At 37.0% G+C, this 18,468-nt stretch overlaps 1 protein-coding gene across 5 annotated transcripts in view; it reads right to left on the bottom strand.

Annotated features, from left to right (window-relative positions):
* Positions 1-15,270, bottom strand: part of LOC120532941 (spindlin-Z) — an 89,283-nt gene extending 74,013 nt beyond the window's left edge. For 3 of the 5 annotated variants that reach the window (XM_039759441.1, XM_039759442.1, XM_039759443.1), the window contains exon 1: positions 14,909-15,268. The gene's annotated coding sequence lies outside the window, so the exon portion shown is untranslated. Of the gene's footprint in view, positions 1-14,908 lie in introns of all 5 variants that reach the window. The other 2 variants (XM_039759444.1, XM_039759445.1) reach the window with 1 other exon arrangement.
* Positions 15,271-18,468: the final 3,198 nt, after the last annotated feature.

Genomic DNA, 18,468 nt, shown 5'->3' with positions numbered 1-18,468 from the left:
TTCCACTCTAAAACTCCACTTCACTCCCAGATACTCAATCAAGGCATGAGCTGAGAGAAGTTTGTGCACGTTCTAAATTGGTGGGGGGATGGAATAGCCGGCTGCTCCAAGCTTCTCTTTATCAGCACATTTAGAAGACAAAGGGCGCTGGCGGAGAGGTGTGAAGGGATTTAAAGTGGGATGGAATTACGAGTTTTTTCGTAGGCTCTGGTAATTCTAGTGTTAAATCTTAATCTGAGAAGTAAATGCAGTGACACATACAACTAAATAAGTAAAAATGCTCAAGAATGTGGGAATGGGGTTGTTAGGAATAGTTTTATTTTTTCACAAATTCAGTTTTTTTTTTGACTGTCGATTTTCACCATTTTATTTTTCCTTGATTCAAAATTTTATTTAAAAAAAAAAAAAAGCACACTGTAAAAAGTAATAAATACAACAAAACAAACAATAATGAAATGGGACTTTACATTCCTTTTAATGTAACAGCACACTAGCACAACTGAACCTTATTTTGCAGTTCCATTCATCAGGTAGGAGCCCAGATCCTCCACGATACTGTATGCTCAAACTGCACCAGAACAGCGAGTGCCCTCCAGAATTGTAAGAGCTATAAGTAGTTTGGTGCATCCTTCTAAGATGAAGGTTATCTTCTCTTTTAGGGTGTAGGATATTTGTTACAGCCTGAGCTGATGTGTTATCAGTCAGAAAGAACTTTTTATAGGGGTGAATATGTTCAGCGAGGTACTCTACTCATTCGAACCAGCTATTCCACCTGGAGTTTCCTGCCTCAGGGGTGCCTGGCAGGCATCTTGAAGAAGGCAGACTTTACCCACATCACTAATGCAACCTCAATAAAGTATTTATAGTGCTGCCTGGTCTCTCCCACCAAACTGATGACATGACACAAGCAGGTTGAATGTACACTGTTAGGCATAACCCCTTTTAAAACTTCCTGGTATGCTTTCAAACAGTATGATGCACTGTCTGTAACCACTGCCAAAATGTCATTAAGATTCAGCTGGTAGTTGTGAAGGGACTGAAGTGCTGCCTGTGAAAAGGTGGAAAAGTTGCCGCTCTTCATAAAGATAACATCTGCCAAAAAGTACTGGTCTTCAGTACCTGTAATTATGTAAATTATTTCTAATGACTCTTAAACCTTAGATGTTCACAGATTGAAAATGTGCACCATTACACCAGTAGCGTCATCTACTGCATATCTTTAAATACAAAGCAAAAGCAAACTAATCTGCAAGATGCTAAATCCAGGAATTAAACAGAAAAAGACCCACTTTTAAGGGCTCATTGCATCTGAGGAGAAGCCTACTCTTCTGCCCAAGTTTGTAGGTGCAGAGTTTATAACAAAAAGGTCAAATGTGGACCTTGCGCACCTTGTCACCACGAGGCAAAACAATTATTAAATCCAGAAACATAGTTGTTAATTTTTAAAAGGGAACCCATTAACAACCAGTGCCTTTCACTAATAACATTTTTCTACAGGAAAGACTTAATACCGGTTAAATGTAATTTAATGTACAATTAGAACTGCCTACATAAAAGAATTACTATACAGCCAAATGTTTACTCACCTATCACTATGTTGAGAACTATGTGGTCTCGACTATCTGTGGTATCATCAGTTACAACGTAAATTTTCTTGTCATGAATCTTTCGAAGAATGGTGTCCATATATTGTTCAGAGACACAGGGTAAATGAGTTTGACGAAGACTGCTCTCATTTTCTGGCAGCACACCTCCTTGTTTACAATGCTTAATAAGGAAAGGGTGCATCTTCGTCATTTTTTCGAGCGGTATGTCCCGATTCTCATGACCACAAAGTCGATCTTGCATCTGACGATTATGCTGTTTCCAATATTGTTACCTGAAAGGGAACACTTTTTGATCTTAATTTCTCCTTTATCTTGGGTTTTAGATTTGACGTGGCAATTGCTTGTATTATTTTGTGTCCAGTCTATGGTATGCTGGTAAACTTGCAGAAAAATTGTTGTCCAGATTCGTAAAAGTCACACTCAATTCTGCAGTTAAGCTCGTGTTTCTTAGTTTTTTCAATGTAGTTTAGGGTATCTGACTGGTACTGCTCGGTTTGACATTTCTGCCTTGGGCAGCTAGCTAATTCACGTGCCTTTAACGTAAACACATACAGGAAACACGTGCACAAACAGAGGCATGACTGAATTTCTACAAAGAATTGCATTTGCTTTAAAAACAACAAACTAGAAAATAGTATCTAAGTAACAGAACTACAGATTATTCAGTTATTTAATTTATTGGGACATTTTTAAATCTAAAATCCATTTTTATGCGTTAATCCCGTGATTCCGTCCATGTTTTCCGCATCGTGGAAATGATAGGGCCCTAGGGGTACTAAGGGTATAATAATTGAGTATAAATAGTATGGCTGGAATTCTTCACAAGCTAACCTGGGCTACAGGGGACAAAAAATCTATCAACCTGTGTGAAAAAATCATTTCTTCCGTTTTTTAGAGAAATATTCCTGTATCAAGATTGGCCAATCATTTCTTTAAACTCATTACTCTTATTCCTGAGATAGCTTGTTCCATCGCTAGTCACACACACATTGTTTTTCCAGAGCTTACACATCTCCAGTGAACAGCAGCTCTGGTGACGGCATTTGCAGCAGCAGAACAAAGAATGTGGGCTGTCAAAATGTAAAGAACAAAGCCATGTTGTATTAGTGACAGTTCTTAATAATGGCCAGTGACTACATTGTACTAGGGATGCTCCAATCAGGTTTTATAAGGCCAATACCCATCACCGATTTAATGTTACTTGATCTGCTGATTCTGATGTTTTTTTTTGTTTTATCACTTTAAAAAAAAAAACTTTACACTAATGTTCTACATAACCACATAAAGCTATGCTCTATATTAAAGTGTATTCTTATAATTAAACTACAGACTACAGGTGTTAACTGTTCATTTTTGTTATTAATAAAATGAAATTCTGTATGTGTATTGTTCAGTGACCATAAAATACTAAAATAAAATTTCCTTAAAATACATACTTTAACCAGTAAAATATGTACAGAAATATGTATCCATAACAATACTTCTCATAATTACAAGCTGTTATATTGTTTATTTTTTTCAGTTTAATATGCCTCTCTGGAACAAGGCTCAGTAATAGTAGTTTTCACCATTTCTCTAACACACACATATATAAAATTCTCAGATTACTTTTTTTCAGTTTATTACTCCATTTTCTTTAACAAAGGCTATTATGCCAGTTTCCTCTTGTTCACTGATAAAATAAGCTAACACTTGCTGCTCTTTGTTTACACTGCAGGAAGCTTTCTGCAAAAGGAAAAAAAGGACGCATGCTGGCTCAACTACCCCTAATACTTTCTGTAAAGGAGTACAATTAAGTGACCGTAAGCTTAAAAAAGCAGGGGCTGAAATACTGGCCCTAGATTACTGTAATGCTCTCCTCTCAGGACTACCCAAAAATGACATAAATCGATTGCAACTAGTGCAGAATGCAGCTGCTGGAATCTTAACTAGGAAAAGAAAATCCAAGCACATCTCTCCAGTTTTGATGTCACTACATTGGTTACCCGTGTCATTTAGAATTGACTTTAAAATCCTGCTTATAGTTTACAAAGCCTTAAACAATCTCACTCAATCTTATATTTCGGAATGTCTTACATCTTAAACTCCAAATCGTAACCTTAGATCTTCAAATTAGTGTCTGCTTATAATTCCAAGAGCTAAACTTAAAAGAAGTGGTGAGGCGGCCTTCTGCTGTTATGCACCTAAAATCTGGAATAGCTTGCCAATAGGAATTCGCCAGGCTAATACAGTGGAGTACGTACTTTAACATGGTTTATTCCCGATGCTCTGTATATTCAATTAATTATCATTATTATTCATGGTATTCATACTCAAAATTCGTACTAACCCCTACCTTCTCTTCTTTTTCCGGTTTTCTGGGGTGGCAACGTACGCCACCACCTGAACAAAGCACTGTGATGTCCCTACATTGATGGATTAAAGGCCAGACGTCCACATGGCCATCATCATCAAGTTCTTCCATGAGAACCCTGAGTACCATGAGGACTGATTGAGGTCATTTACGTTAGGTAAAATACCTAGAGGGGGGCTGGGCGGTCTCGTGGCCTGGAACCCCTGCAGATTTTAATTTTTTTCTCCAGCCGTCGAGTTTTTTTTTTGTCTTTTCTGTCCTTCCTGGCCATCAGATCTTACTTTCTATGTTAATTACTGTTCCCTTATTTTAATTCTTATTTAATCTTTTTTCTCTTTCTTCATCATGTAAAGCACTTTGAGCTGCATTATTTGTATGAAAATGTGCAATATAAATAAATGTTGTTGGTGGTGGTGACCTGCCTTTTTACAGATCACTGATCAAGTCATTTTTAAGTGAAAATTTGTAAACAGTAGATTACAGTTCTAATAACGATGAAGCCCACAAAGGTGAGGACTTTGCACAAACTCTGATGCCACTTCTGAATGTGCACAGAAATATCACACATGCACTGCCCAGTCAGTAGATAAAGAAAGAGAGGGATCTGCTGGCCTACAGCCCTAGACCATGGTTAGTCTAAATGCACGTTTTTTTAGATAATTCAGTTTGTAAGGTAAGCCCCATGTCTTGGATTTGTTACAAAAACAAGCAGCCTAATAAATATCAAGTTCAGTATATTATGACATAAATCTTTGTTACTTCATTTGTGTACTGGCTTTTTGGCAGGCGGAGTTAGTAAGGACCTTTTATGTTTACTTGAATTTGGGACTGTAATAAGAATACAAGTTTAATGTCACTGTGTTCTGTACAATAATTATTTTATAAATCCACTCACATGTACAGACCAGGCCAAAGTTAGTGCACAGGGGCTCTCAGCATTTAAAACTGCTAGGCAAGCATTTGAAGAGAGAAGGTACAACTACAAAAATGGGCATTATACTATTTCCGTATGTTAGAGATGAAATGGAATCTTCTCCTTCCCTTGTTCAGAACCTAAGTAAGGGCCTGCACGTGGAGAAGATAGTATAAAGAGACTTGGACAGCAGCCAAACGGATGATATTGTCATCCGTCCCAAAAAGCTTTCCAGCGCAACAACGAAAAATGGCAGACTGTATAGATCAAGATCCCACCTTGGTATTGTCTTGCTATGGATTCCTGTTTGTAATGCCGCGTAAATGGTCATTAAAGAAAGCTAAGTTATTTTCTCTTATGTGATTTTTACCGCCGTATCACTATAGGAGGGATACCGCCTTTTAATACCATATCTATATAGTTTTCGGTTACTTAAAACGCCGCAATTACAAAAAAAAACTTATTCCAACTAGGAAGCTATCGCCTCTAAAAGGAACAGGGAGCACATCTGGTTTGCTCCACACACACTGAAAGCAAAATCCATGCTGTCTGTGAGCTATGGTGTCATGATGAGCTGCTAGCTTTCCTTGCACTTTGTGTATATAGATCAGAAGATTGTTTTGTTGACCAGTACATCTCAACTATCATTTGAAATGCATTGTGGACAACAGACCAAGAAGTATTTGCATTATTTATTTTCTTTAAATAAATTAAATGGTGGGTGTTGCTGCAGTTGTGCTAGACATAAACCCATTTATCTTGCATGTATATTATATGGATCATCTATGACAGAGGTAGCCAACACGGACTTGGTCGCCTACAGGGACCATGTGAGTTGTGCACAGGGCATGTTCTAAAAATAGCATTAGACACCATGGAGATCTATCTAAAAATTATATTTAATTGTATTGCTGTTCTTTTTGAATCAATAACACTTGCATTGATGTACATTGGGGGCAGCCTCTTGTCAAAGTTCAATACCATGTGCAAGACAAACCTCCATCTCACTCTTCACTGAGACAAGCATACGGGCGCAGCTGAAACAGGGAGCTAGACTCGGGTTTTATCCCCTAAAAATAAAGAAAAACATGGCAGAAAAGCAAAAGAAAACTTACCATTTTTAGGGCCCTTTGATTTCCGCAATGTTTTGAAATCATGGAATTAATGCATAAAAATAGATTTTAGATATGGAAATGGAATTTAGAGACTGAAGGGGTGACTGTTACAAAACTAAATGTCAAAGCAAGCAGGATCAGATACCCTAACTGCGTAGAAAAAAAACTATAAAACTGAAGCTTAACTACAAAATAGAGGTTACAATAAAATCTCAACTTTTGCGAAGCTGGTTTTGCCAGCATACCACAGACTGGAAATGAAAAGATACTTTCAATTGCCAAGTCAAATCTAAAGAACAAGGAGAAATCAAAAAGTGTTCCCCTTAAGGTAAAAATAGAGGAAATAAAATCATCAGATGCAAGACAGCAGTTTGTGGAGGACTTTGTGGTCATGCGAGTCAGACATATCGCTTGAAAAAAAAAAAAAATGACGATGCGTCCTTTCTTTATTAAGCATTGCAATCAAGGAGGCACGCTGCCAGAAAATGAGCAGTCTTCGTCTAACTCATTTGCTCCGTGTCTTTGAACAACATATGGATGCCGTTCTTCTAAAGATTCGAGGTAAGAAAATTTGTGTTTTATTTGATGAAACCAGAGAGTCAAGACCACACAGTTCTCAACATAGTGACAGGTGAGTAAACATTTGCCTGTATGGCAATTCTTTTATTTAGGCAGTTCTAATTGTACATGAAATTATATTTAACCGGTATTAACAGTTATTCCCGTAGAAAAATGTTTAGTGAATGGCACTGGTTCTTAACAGGTTCGCTTTTAAAAATTAACAACAATGTTTCTGGATTTAATAAATGTTTTGCCTTGTGTTGACAAGGACCACACTTGACACTTACATTATAAACTCAGTACCTACAAACCTGGGTAGAAGAGAAGTGCAACGTTCTACTTGGATGCTGGACAGGTGGAGACTGAAATCCTAATGTTGCAAAATGACTTCCACCTCAAAGCCCATCAAGGTGCACTAAGCCTTTGGTGTCTTGAGGACACAGAAAAGTACAAATGTGTATGCACAGCAGCTATGAAAGTTGCCTGCCTTTTTGGTTCAACCTATCTCTGTGAATCAGCCTTTTTGGATATGAACTTCATCAAAAACAAACACGTCTTACTGATGCACATCTACAAGATTCACTCAGAGTTGCAGTGTCAAATCATACCCGAGATTACAGTACACTGGTGAACAGCATGCAATGCCAGGCTTTCCACTAACTGACTTTTACAGACAAAGAAAGAGATAACAGATGTTTTCACTGAAACACCATGGCAACGTTAAACTCAGCAGAAATTATGAAGAATAGGAAAAGCTTCAGGAGTGAGCTGTCCACAACAGGTCTAAATCATCCAAGCTACAAGCATAAAGACACACTTGGCAAACATTAGTAGAATCATTTGCCAAAAAAGCACCATACAAAAAGAAAAAAATCACCAGATAGCAAGATATAAAAATCACCAATTACATCGCAAAATATAAGTTGCCAAATTGAGTGGTTGAGAGGGATGGTTTCAAACAACATTTGAATACTTAGACCCAAGATACACTGCCTGGCTAAAAATCTCAATCAAACAGCTCTAACTAAATTGTATAACTCATGTCCCCAAACTCTGATTCATAAACTGCAGAAGATTTCACATTTTGCCACAACAACAGATTTATGGTCAAACCGAACATCTGAGCCATACCCCTCCTCAATGGTGCACTTCACCAACAAAACCTAGCAACTGTAAAGCTACTGTCTGCAAACATCCTACTTCCCAGAAGACCACACAGCCAACATCATTACATAAGATCTGAAAGATGAGTGGGCATCATAGTTGCTGTGAGAAGGCTGCATGGTTTGCGTAATAACAGATGGCGGGGCTAACATTGTCAGTGCACTACGGATTAACAACTGGAAGAGGCTTCCTTGTTTTGGACATAGACTTCATATTGCCATTGGTGACTAATTGCGTTCCTGTATAAAATACAATTTAATTGAAAATGATCTAGTAAAGAGGCTGTAGGTGTCAGGCAAAAAATAAATAAATACAATAAAATAAAAAATCAGTTGGGACAAATTACGTAATTCAAATGCAAATTACTTGACATTAGGCAAGAGCCAGGCACTCGTTCATAATAAAAAGTTTATCAATTATAATGCAATTTAAATTGCACAACTTTAAAATTGCATTATCTAAAGCAGGAAATTATTTTAAAATGTTCAAACTTCTGCCAAACAAACAAAAATACAAAGCCCAAATACACAATTCTAATGAGTATTCTGCATTTTTAAATATGGTCTCATTATTAAATTTACTGTGGCTTTTATCTGTATAAGCAGCCACATTTTATCAGTTATATGCATGCTCACTACTTAACGTTCTTCTTTAGTGTTTAATTTCCAAGTAATCTAAACACATTTAAAAATCAAATTAATATTCTATTTAACTGTGCATCATATTGCAGCATTGCATAAAATTGAACTGTCATTAATTTAAAAATAAATAAAATTAGTTTATTGTATATCCATCAGCAGCATTTTTACACCCACCGCAGGTGAAACAAAGAAAAATCTTTACATTTATTTGAGACAGTAAATAAACTGCAGCCCATTAAGAACAAGCAAACAAAATCTGTACTTCAGTGTATCCAGTTGGAATGTAAATGGGATTGAGAAAAATAACATCTATTCAAAAATCCCATAGTTTAAATTAATAAAGTGAGAAAATCCAGTTGCACATCAAGATAATAACAAAATAAATAAAATGTCTATATTAGAGCCAAATTAATCCCATTATAGTGCTAGTCCAGCAATGAAAACATAATGTGTGATTCCTACATGCTTTGAAAGAGTGATGATGTGACCAGTCAGCTTTGACTTGCAAACATTTCCACTTGTAGTACTACAATGAGGAAATAAAAAATGAGAGCAAGATTGATTAATTACTTTTCAATGAAAACGCATTAAAAATAGCCCCTATAAAGAAAGAAAAAAGAAAAAAAAAAAGTTACCTCCTATTCCCATTTCCTAATTACCAACCTGCCCACTTCAGGTTTACAGGAAGGCAGTGCCTACCCTAGCTAGACTGGATACATACACATTTACTCATACAGGGGCAAGTTAGAAATTCAAAAGCCACACAGACCCAAGGAACTCCACACAGCAGCTGCATCTAGTTAAAATTAAGACAATTTTCAATCCTATAGCTTTTGCTGTACAAATGGCTAACCAACAATTTTGACAAAATTAGCTGCTCTACATGTTCATTCCTACAAAAAAAAAATATATTTAGACAGGGGTAGAAAACTTTTATATTGGCCAGAGATTAATGTGATTCAGATCATAATACTGCTTTGAAGGTCTTGTCATGCTGTTTTGATATATCATGTGCTAGTTATAACACAGAACTATACAGATAAGCGAATATGTGAGGCACTGAAAAACTACATACTTCAATGTTGAAAACAATTAAACACTAAATTTCTTGGTGCTCATTGTGTTTTTGAAGCCAAAATAAGATACAGATAAGTAGTTTGAAAACATGGAAGATCTGTCAAACTCAAATTCAGTCAGTATTTAAACTCTCAAAAAACCCAAAATCTTAATTTCAGCAACTGGCATCCACAACCTGCAACTCCAGTTTATGAAAACAAGACTAGGGCATGTCATGATACCAGCATTTTGTAATCAATACGAATACCTTTGAAATTTCAGAATACTCGACACCTATTTGATACCACGACAAAAAACAGACATCCCTTTCACAGGCTTTTTAAACTAAAAAGTAACACCATTATTGAAGTGGTCAATATTGTTTCTGTAATAGAACATAAAACATGTAAATACTAAGACAAATTTTTAAATAGTGGTATATCAATCAAGTAGACGCCCAGCTATCAGTTAATCAAACTAATAATGGAATTCATAAATAAAAAATTAAAATGCAAGACTTGAATTGAACATGGGACAGACATGGGATTACTCCAGTGAAACAGCAAATGGTGGGGTTATAATGTCGGAGAGAATTCAATACAGGGTTATAAAGAATGACATCATGGACCAAGCTATTTATTTTACTGTGTGCACATTCTAATTTTATCCTCGGACATCATCTCACCCTGTAACTAAAGAAAATTGCTTAAATTCAAAACAAAAATTCCAACATTATTATATCTAGTTTGTTAAGAGATTCCCACCGTTAGGTTTCTAACAAATGTTACTGATTTATATGTGCGTCTTTAGCTGGTAAAAAAAACCATAGTAAAGAGTGACATTTAACAGATGAGTCAAATTGATTCAGATTTCCAATGTCAAACTCCTGCGGCTTTACTGTCCAGATCTGTACTTTTTTGATGATTATCCCAACTTCAGATCTTCAAGAGTGAAATCATACTCATCAGTTTTACATTAATCAAGTATTCAAGAACTCTTATTAAAAATATATTTGTGCTGTTTTCATAGCATATTACATGAATGATCAGACTTTATTGCTTAGCCTGTGTACAAATCTAAAAATAGATTTACTGTACTGTACTGGCATTACTTGTATTCAATAAATTGCAACTAAGAGATTACATTAAATTCACCAATATCTTTCAACTATTTTATACACCGCATGTGCCTTCACTATGTTTGTCACATGCTAGGAGTTATACTAATGAACATTAGTTTGCCTTCAAAAACAAAACAACTGATAACATTTAGCATTTGTTGATTTGTATTCCTGTAAGCCGTTTTCCCAGTATGGTTCTAAGTACATGTCCCTGTGATGCACTTCTGTTAACACAGTACATGCCATATTACTAAAAAGATGCATGTTGTGCTTTGTTGCATCGAAACACTAAATAAAAATTTTGGCAATGATAGATTGAGCAGCTCGCCTCATCATCAATGTAGACAAGCCAAATAGCCACTTCATTTTAAAATTGCCTCATTTTTTTTTTTTATTTGCTACAACTATTGTTAGCACTGTTTCTGTGCAGTTTTCTCCGCACTCCCACATTCCACAGGTGTGGCCCTGACACTGCTTAGAAAATAAATGGATGGTGGGACAGATATCTGTAGATGCACAATCAGAGAATGAATGTAAAGCATACGTTCCTTTATAGGGTCAGATTAATCTAGACATCAAAAAATTAAACAATTATAACCTAATTAGAGACATCAAGTGCTCCTAAAGTACACACTGAAATTCTACCTCCAACTCAAAGTATTTCCAGACATAACTTCTGCTGTTTTACTTTTTGAGATGAGTTAATGCAATACTGTAGCACCACAAGCCATTTTCATATGCAGTTTTTTGCTCAAGCTTAAATCATGCATTATTGTGCCTTCCAAAGTAAAATACCTACTTGCAGTTAATCATAAATGTGGTTTCAATTCTCATTTTAGTATGAATGCTATAAAAACAAAAGTTGGCAATGCTATGTTTTTGGTATTTTTATATTGAATTAGTACCAAAGTCTCAGTTCTTTTGAAATTCCTACATGTGACTGTAACTATATGCTCACTAACATTTACTGTGACAAAAAGATTTAAACTTAAAATAATAATAATTATTACACTACTGACTGAATTTGTCCATGCGACTGCCCCAGAAAGCAAGTTACATCATCCTGGCTAATTAAGCAACATAAATGACTCACCTCTTGCCAATGTATTTTTGATGAATCATTCTTAATGCTGGCGACTTCAAAAAAAGAATTAATGCTTATTTGGCTTGTTCCTTCTGTGGACACTGCTCTGTCCAAATATTTATGCCTTTAAAATATTAACCTGTGGCATAATGCAAGCAGGTGTGAAGTCATCTTATTGCCACCTACAAACCTGTTATTGACAGTAGCAGCTCTGGGTTAACCAAGTCAGAACTTTATATGTGTTGGGCTTTTTTGGGAGCTTTTATATAATTTTAATTTCCCCCTTGGGACAAATAAAGTATAATGTGATCTAATATATAGCTATTAAATCAATGTAAGCTGACAGAATACAATGATCCCTAAATTTCAAAGTGTGTGGTTCAGTGCACAGTAATTAGCTATGGCTATGAATTCACAATCATCATTGTGGAGGTGTGGGATCTACTTTTTTTTCCATAAAAATATTGCTTGTTGGCAGATTCTTTGACAATAACAGATTACCTAGATGCACAGAATGCAATGTTATCACCTGAGCAGATGTTACACATTTACAAATTAGTTTTACTCAGGTTATTAGTACAAACGTTTCAAGGTGGTCGGTATGGTGTTTCAGGATGAGTTCCTGGCACACTACATTATGAAATTCTCTACATTATGTGTCCCATCAGAAGCAAATGATCGAACTGGAATAACCGTAAAAGAATTGATATGCCTCAGTATTTCGAAATTTGTAATGGAGGATTACAAGCTGTGCTTGGGAGCTCATCCACTCTCTTAATTATGAAGTACTATAATCCGCGTAGGTGTTATTTAAAAAAAAAAATGTACCAAATCTGCCCTGTACTGAAATAATCTCCAGTGATAGTTCTGTATTTAATGAACTTTCTTCACCCAACACTGCCAAGTTTAACATGCGTCTCATCAACAGTAAAATAGTATACGTCACACAAAAACAAAAGGCGAGGAATTTATATCTCTAAATTAACAGACTTCATCTGATCTGCTTATTTTGCCACTGTTTACTTTGCAGCAGCATACAGCTCATGTCAAGGAGGCGGTCTGGATGGGATTGTTACATCTAAACTGACGCATCAGACTGTAAAACTGTTAATGAAATTAACTGTCAAGCTGCCCATTGTTCCTTAGTATCATGGGCATCGCTAGCGTAATCAGTACCCAGGACTGGAAGGATTTGGCTCTCAAAACCTGGAATGAAAAGTTTCTTTTCGAGAGGAAGGGGCCAACATACACTGCTTATATACAGGGCCAAGGGTTCTGGTGCTCACCAGCTTAGTGTTTAAGGTTTCTTTATTTAGTCATGTTTACACAAGAAAACATGAAAATTGCCTTCTCAGTTGTATCTAATAACAGACAGAATGAAATAAAACAGACAAATAGAAACAATAAAAGGTTAAGGTAAGGGCAGTGACTAACATCCCCATTTACATTCCTACATGTAGTACTAGGGTGTTGGACCGTGTTAGCCATTATGAATGTAGTGAGAATTATAGCAAAATGACACCTTTCATTGGCTAACTAAAAAGATTACAATATGCAAGCTCTCTTACATATTGCCTGACGAAGGGGCCCGAGTTGCCTCAATAGCTTGCATATTGTAATATTTTTAGTCAGCCAATAAAAGGTGTCATTTTGCTACAATTCTCACCACATTCCTACATGAAAATGTAGGATAAATTCCTGTTGATTTCTTAATCTAATGCAGAACTTCGACTTTAATTGTACCTATTTGGTGTTTACTGTTTGATATTTTGTTTTCTGTGTTATTAAAATCATCTTTGCTTTTATTCCTGTTGCATTCGTTTATATATTTGAAAAGCTCTTTGAGCATGGGAAAGGGAAATACATTATTATTACTACTGCCTGCCAGTAGTAAAACACACATCTGATTAGGACTAGCTGTGTTGCAGTCTTCAGTTACAATCACTTTACTGCAGTTAAGACAAATCCAGTTCAATGGCTAATTTTAAGAAACATCTCCGATCTGTGAAAACAAGATAGACTGTTTTCCATGAACTCTAATATAATGGATTTATCTTCAGTTGAATTTCACAAAGTCAACCTGACATTTTGAATAATGTATATAAAAATAACAAATTTAAAGTATCAGCTGTTTAGGACATTTCAAATCAACAAAAAAAAATGATACATTTCGGCATGTGTTATGAACTTCAAAGTAACCTTCATGCACTCATGCAAAACATGAATCTAACAAAATGAATTTCTGACAAACCCAACTTGAAAAGCATAAGGTTACAAAACCACCCTTTAAAAGGAAAAACACCTAGAACTAGGCAACCAGCCTTTTTCAGGTTCCTACTCTAGGATTTCTGATATGGAGTTGAGTTGAATATGTAAACCTCTTAAAATTTTACTGCACAAAAAAATACATAGAAAATGGTCTGGAGCTTCACAAATACCACTTGAAGGAAAACAAATGGGACACAACTGGTAAATACAATATGACTTCTAAAAATAAGAAAGCAAAGTGGTTTATATGTTAATGATGCAGCTCACCAACTAGAACCCTACAAAACTGACCTTCATTCTTGAAGGAGAACCACTACCATGCAGCCAGTTACCGGATACAATCACTGTACTGAACGAGGACTGTGAAGAACAATAAGCAAGAAATCAATTCCCAACAACTTGACGTCCTCCTTAAGTAAAATATAAAACAACCACAACCCAACATTAAGTATCAATATTCTTTTAGTTCAGTTTATCTTTCAGCTTTTCTTCTTAATAAACTCACACTGAAAATGTTTCGTCAGCAGCACATATTTAAAAGACGCTGGGCGATGTGTGTAAAACCACTGCTAAACTTGCTAACATCTGTCCACAAGCAGGAATGCTGCGTTATTATAAGGAGATTATTAAATATAGGTGAAACTCCGTCCTTTTATGAATAGGTGCAGGTATGAGTAAACAGTTACCAGTAATGACAATGGTTAACGGCGCAACACTGATGCACTGTGGAAACTGGGGAGGCTGAAGGAGCAAAAAGACAATGCAGCTAGCTGCATGCCTGCGAGATGAACCCGTATGTGTATCTCAGCGGCCGCGTCAATGTCAGCCATGTTGCTCCACTATTTACAAACCCCGCAGCGGCGGCGAGAACAGCAGCAGCAGAAGCGGCGGATCAGCACCGTACTGCCAAACAAAGGGAGGGCTGTACTCTGACTGACACGAAACATATTGCAAGTGAAAACAAAAGTAAGCAAGCAAACCTCCACCGCCCGCACATAAAGGTAACAGACTCAAGCGCGCACATACCTTCATCCACGGTTTACTGGATTCCAAGGACCACAACTGCTTGTTCACGGCCCTTTTGTGTCGTTACCGTTGGGTCTATAAAGCTCATATACTACTACGTTTTATTATTTTTGGACGTCACCAGCTCTTGCAGTCCTTACACTCCGTTCTTTACCAAACCCGAATTCACATATGAGCCCTCCTTTCCCTCCCCCCAGTACTAATATTCTTTTTTCTCTTCTTTCTTTTCTCTATGTCTCTGGCCTCCCTCCACCCTGCCAAATCGCGAGCTCACCCATTAAGCGCCCAAACGCGGGGAAGATCACTCTTCCTGCTAAATTGTGAGTGCCGTCTTAACACTCCCCGTGCCTCCTCCTTCCCCCCCACCGCATCTAGTACTTGGAGCGCAACGAGCTTGCGCATGCGTGCATCGTCGAGTCGAATGCGACAGGGCTGGGAACCGCAACCAAGCATGCGCTTTGATTCCTTGGCAGCCGCTTTGGTATTGTTGGCTACTGCTTTGTGCTCGGTGAGAAGTTTTCATATAGATTTATTTCAATATTCTTTTATTTACATTTTACACATTTTTCCTACGTGTACATATAAAAGTATGTTACTGCATGAGTATGTACATTACAACGTACGTGCTATGGGGTACTACTATTAAAAATACAAAAATTCTAAAACAACACGTTTTATAAGAAGTTTTTATTGCTCTGTTTAATATATAACATTAAATACTCATTCATCATCTCAGCTTGCTTTTTCTTTTACAGAGTTGCACAGAGCTGATGCTTATCCTGTCAGCAGAGGTGGTTAAACCAGGAAACCATCTTCCATATGAATTTCCCCTTGGGATTAATAAAGTATCTATCTATCTACATAGGCTTCCAGTTCATTGTATATCTTACTAGAATACCATGCCAAGTCAGGGTCCTCTATCTATCTAGCTATCTATCTAGCTATTCTATTCTAATCTAATCTAATCTAATCTACATAGGCTTCCAGTTCATTGTATATCTTACTAGAACACCATGCCAAGTCAGGGTCCTGAGATGACCCGACAGCATGCATTTTGACCTTTTGGGAGTACAGGCAAAGTGAGAATATGTACACTGAACAGAAGGTGCCATTTCAGAGACTCTGCGGTGCAAAGAGATGGCAATGCCACAAGCCGATGTTATGCCTATTCTGGGTGCAGTGCACTTAGGGCAGGAAACCCTCTTGCATGACGTTTCAGTTCATTGTAGATCATACTCGGACATACTTGGCAGCATTCATTTTAACATTTGGGAGTGAACCACTGATCTAGGGGGAATATGATACAAACACTGTGAGACTATGTACACTACATGGAAGGTACCAAAGTAGAGACTCTGCAGTGCAAATGGATACACCATGCATACCTCCATTTTACCTATGGCATAAATGATGTTATAGTGCTGTTTACTGTTCTTTTTATTTTTGTTAATTTGATAAACTCACAGAGCAAAGATTAACAGAAAAGTATAAGTTCTTTCTTAGTGATGTTAAAAGCGTTATAGGCAGCATACAGTGCAATTATATTTTCAAAAGTGACAACACAGATTGTCATTTTCTGACATTCATAACAGTCTAGGAACACCTTCCAGACATGCATGTTATTCTAATTCTATTTCATTGTGTGCATGTGTGTATCTGTGTGTTCAACCTGCGATGGCCCAGTGCCTTGTTCCTGGTATTGTTCCTGCCTTGTGCCCTATGCTTCTTGAGGTAGTCTCCAGCATTATCCATGACCCTGCTGAAGATAATGCAGGTTTAGAAAAAGGACGGATGGATGGATGATTATCTTGTGCAGCCAGTGTCACATAGAGTCTTAGAAGTTTGATTAACATTACTATAATATCTGGTCACAACTTTCAGGTCTGTAAAGCTAACACTACTTTATGTTGTTCTTCTGAAATGCTAGTGTAATGGGCTAGAATTCAGTGTTTTAAAGAAAATGATATTTCTGTGTGTTGTTTAGTGTAATGGGCTATAACCCAGTGTTTTAAAGAAAAGGCAACATTTCTGGAAATTTCTGCTACAGGTTATTGTTGATGGCTATCTACAGGACATAAATATTTGCCTGTCTTGCTAAAGAGTCACCTGCTTTGATTAGTATCTCATCTAAACACAATGTGGTGATAACATAACTGCCTGCTTCCTTTGAAAATTAAAAAGTTCTGGGGACATTGGTTTCTAATCAGGTACTTTTTGATAGCTGACCACAATACTATTGCTGTACCAAAGTAAATGTGTTTACACTATTTGTTCTACAGAGAAAATTGGCATGCACCATTGTTTCAATGATCGTCATGTTGATCTATGCAGAGATTGATGCATTTATATATTTCTGGGTAAATGAGAATAAAGCAGAACAGAGAAGTATGATCTAAGTCTCATGACTGCTGCCTGTTTCTTTTATGGTCTTTTACCATATCACTGTGGCTACACCCTGTAGCAACAGTGGCATGTACCTGGCCCAGGTTCCCCTAGGCCTGAGGCAGGTAACACTATCAACACTTTCTGAGCACAAGTGTGAGTTTCTTTCATTGTGAGGCTAGGCACTTATGGTAATATGCTGCTTTAACTCAAATTAAAAATGGGTCAGACTACACACTAAAAGTAAATATAAGCCTTCAGCATGTTATGGATAACGCTGAATGCCTACACTCTCGTTTAATGGACAGTTAGTTTACATAAGAATCACTTAAAGCCCCTGCGGGTCTTTCCAGCACAGGTTTCTTGTCTCCAGGCATTTCCTGGCTGAGTGGTGCACTCCAAAACATGCATCAGGTTCTGACCAGATGTTTTCTTCTTTTTCTCTCTCGCTCTTGCCTTCCACCCACTCCCCAATAATACCCACCCCCCCACACACACACACACTCACACACTAACACTCTATCACTCTCTTTATTTCAAGATGTATCAAAATCATTTCCTGTAAAATGTCCTATTCTTTCAATAGAACTTGAAGTCAGTTTTAAGATATCTAATGACAGGCTGGATGGACCTTGTAACATGGAGAAGCAATATGAGAAAAGGGACAGAAGTCTCATTTTGTCCTACAATATGAGAAAAGGGACAGAAGTCTCATTTTGTCCTAGGAGTCTGTGTTCCTTTAATGTGGGTAGTGACACTCTGTACATATTATACAACTCTGTAATGGCCATTGTGCTTTTCTGTGCTGTGGTTTGCTGTGCATGTAACATCACCTCAGGACAGGCCCACTGAAGCAACAACCTGATAAAGAAGACATGCTCAGTTATGGGATGGAATTTCAACACACTGGAGGTATTGGAGGAGGAGAGAATGAAGTTAAAACTGATGGCCATTATGATACATGCTGCACATCCTCTCTCTGACACACTAGCATTGAGTACCTACAGGCAAAAATTATTCAGCAGAAGTGTTTTAAGAAATGCTGCCAGGTCTCCTTTATACCGATAGCAATATGGCTGTATAATGCTTTGCTGTGATTTTTTTATCTTGTGGAAGACAAATTAGACTTAGGGGTCACATAGTCATTTAGGGGTAATATATTTATTGTTTATGAAGTG

The sequence above is a fragment of the Polypterus senegalus genome, chromosome 7 (assembly GCF_016835505.1).
Source record: "Polypterus senegalus isolate Bchr_013 chromosome 7, ASM1683550v1, whole genome shotgun sequence".
Classification (NCBI taxonomy): Eukaryota; Metazoa; Chordata; class Cladistia; order Polypteriformes; family Polypteridae; genus Polypterus; species Polypterus senegalus.
This window is presented reverse-complemented; position numbering and strand designations above follow the sequence as displayed.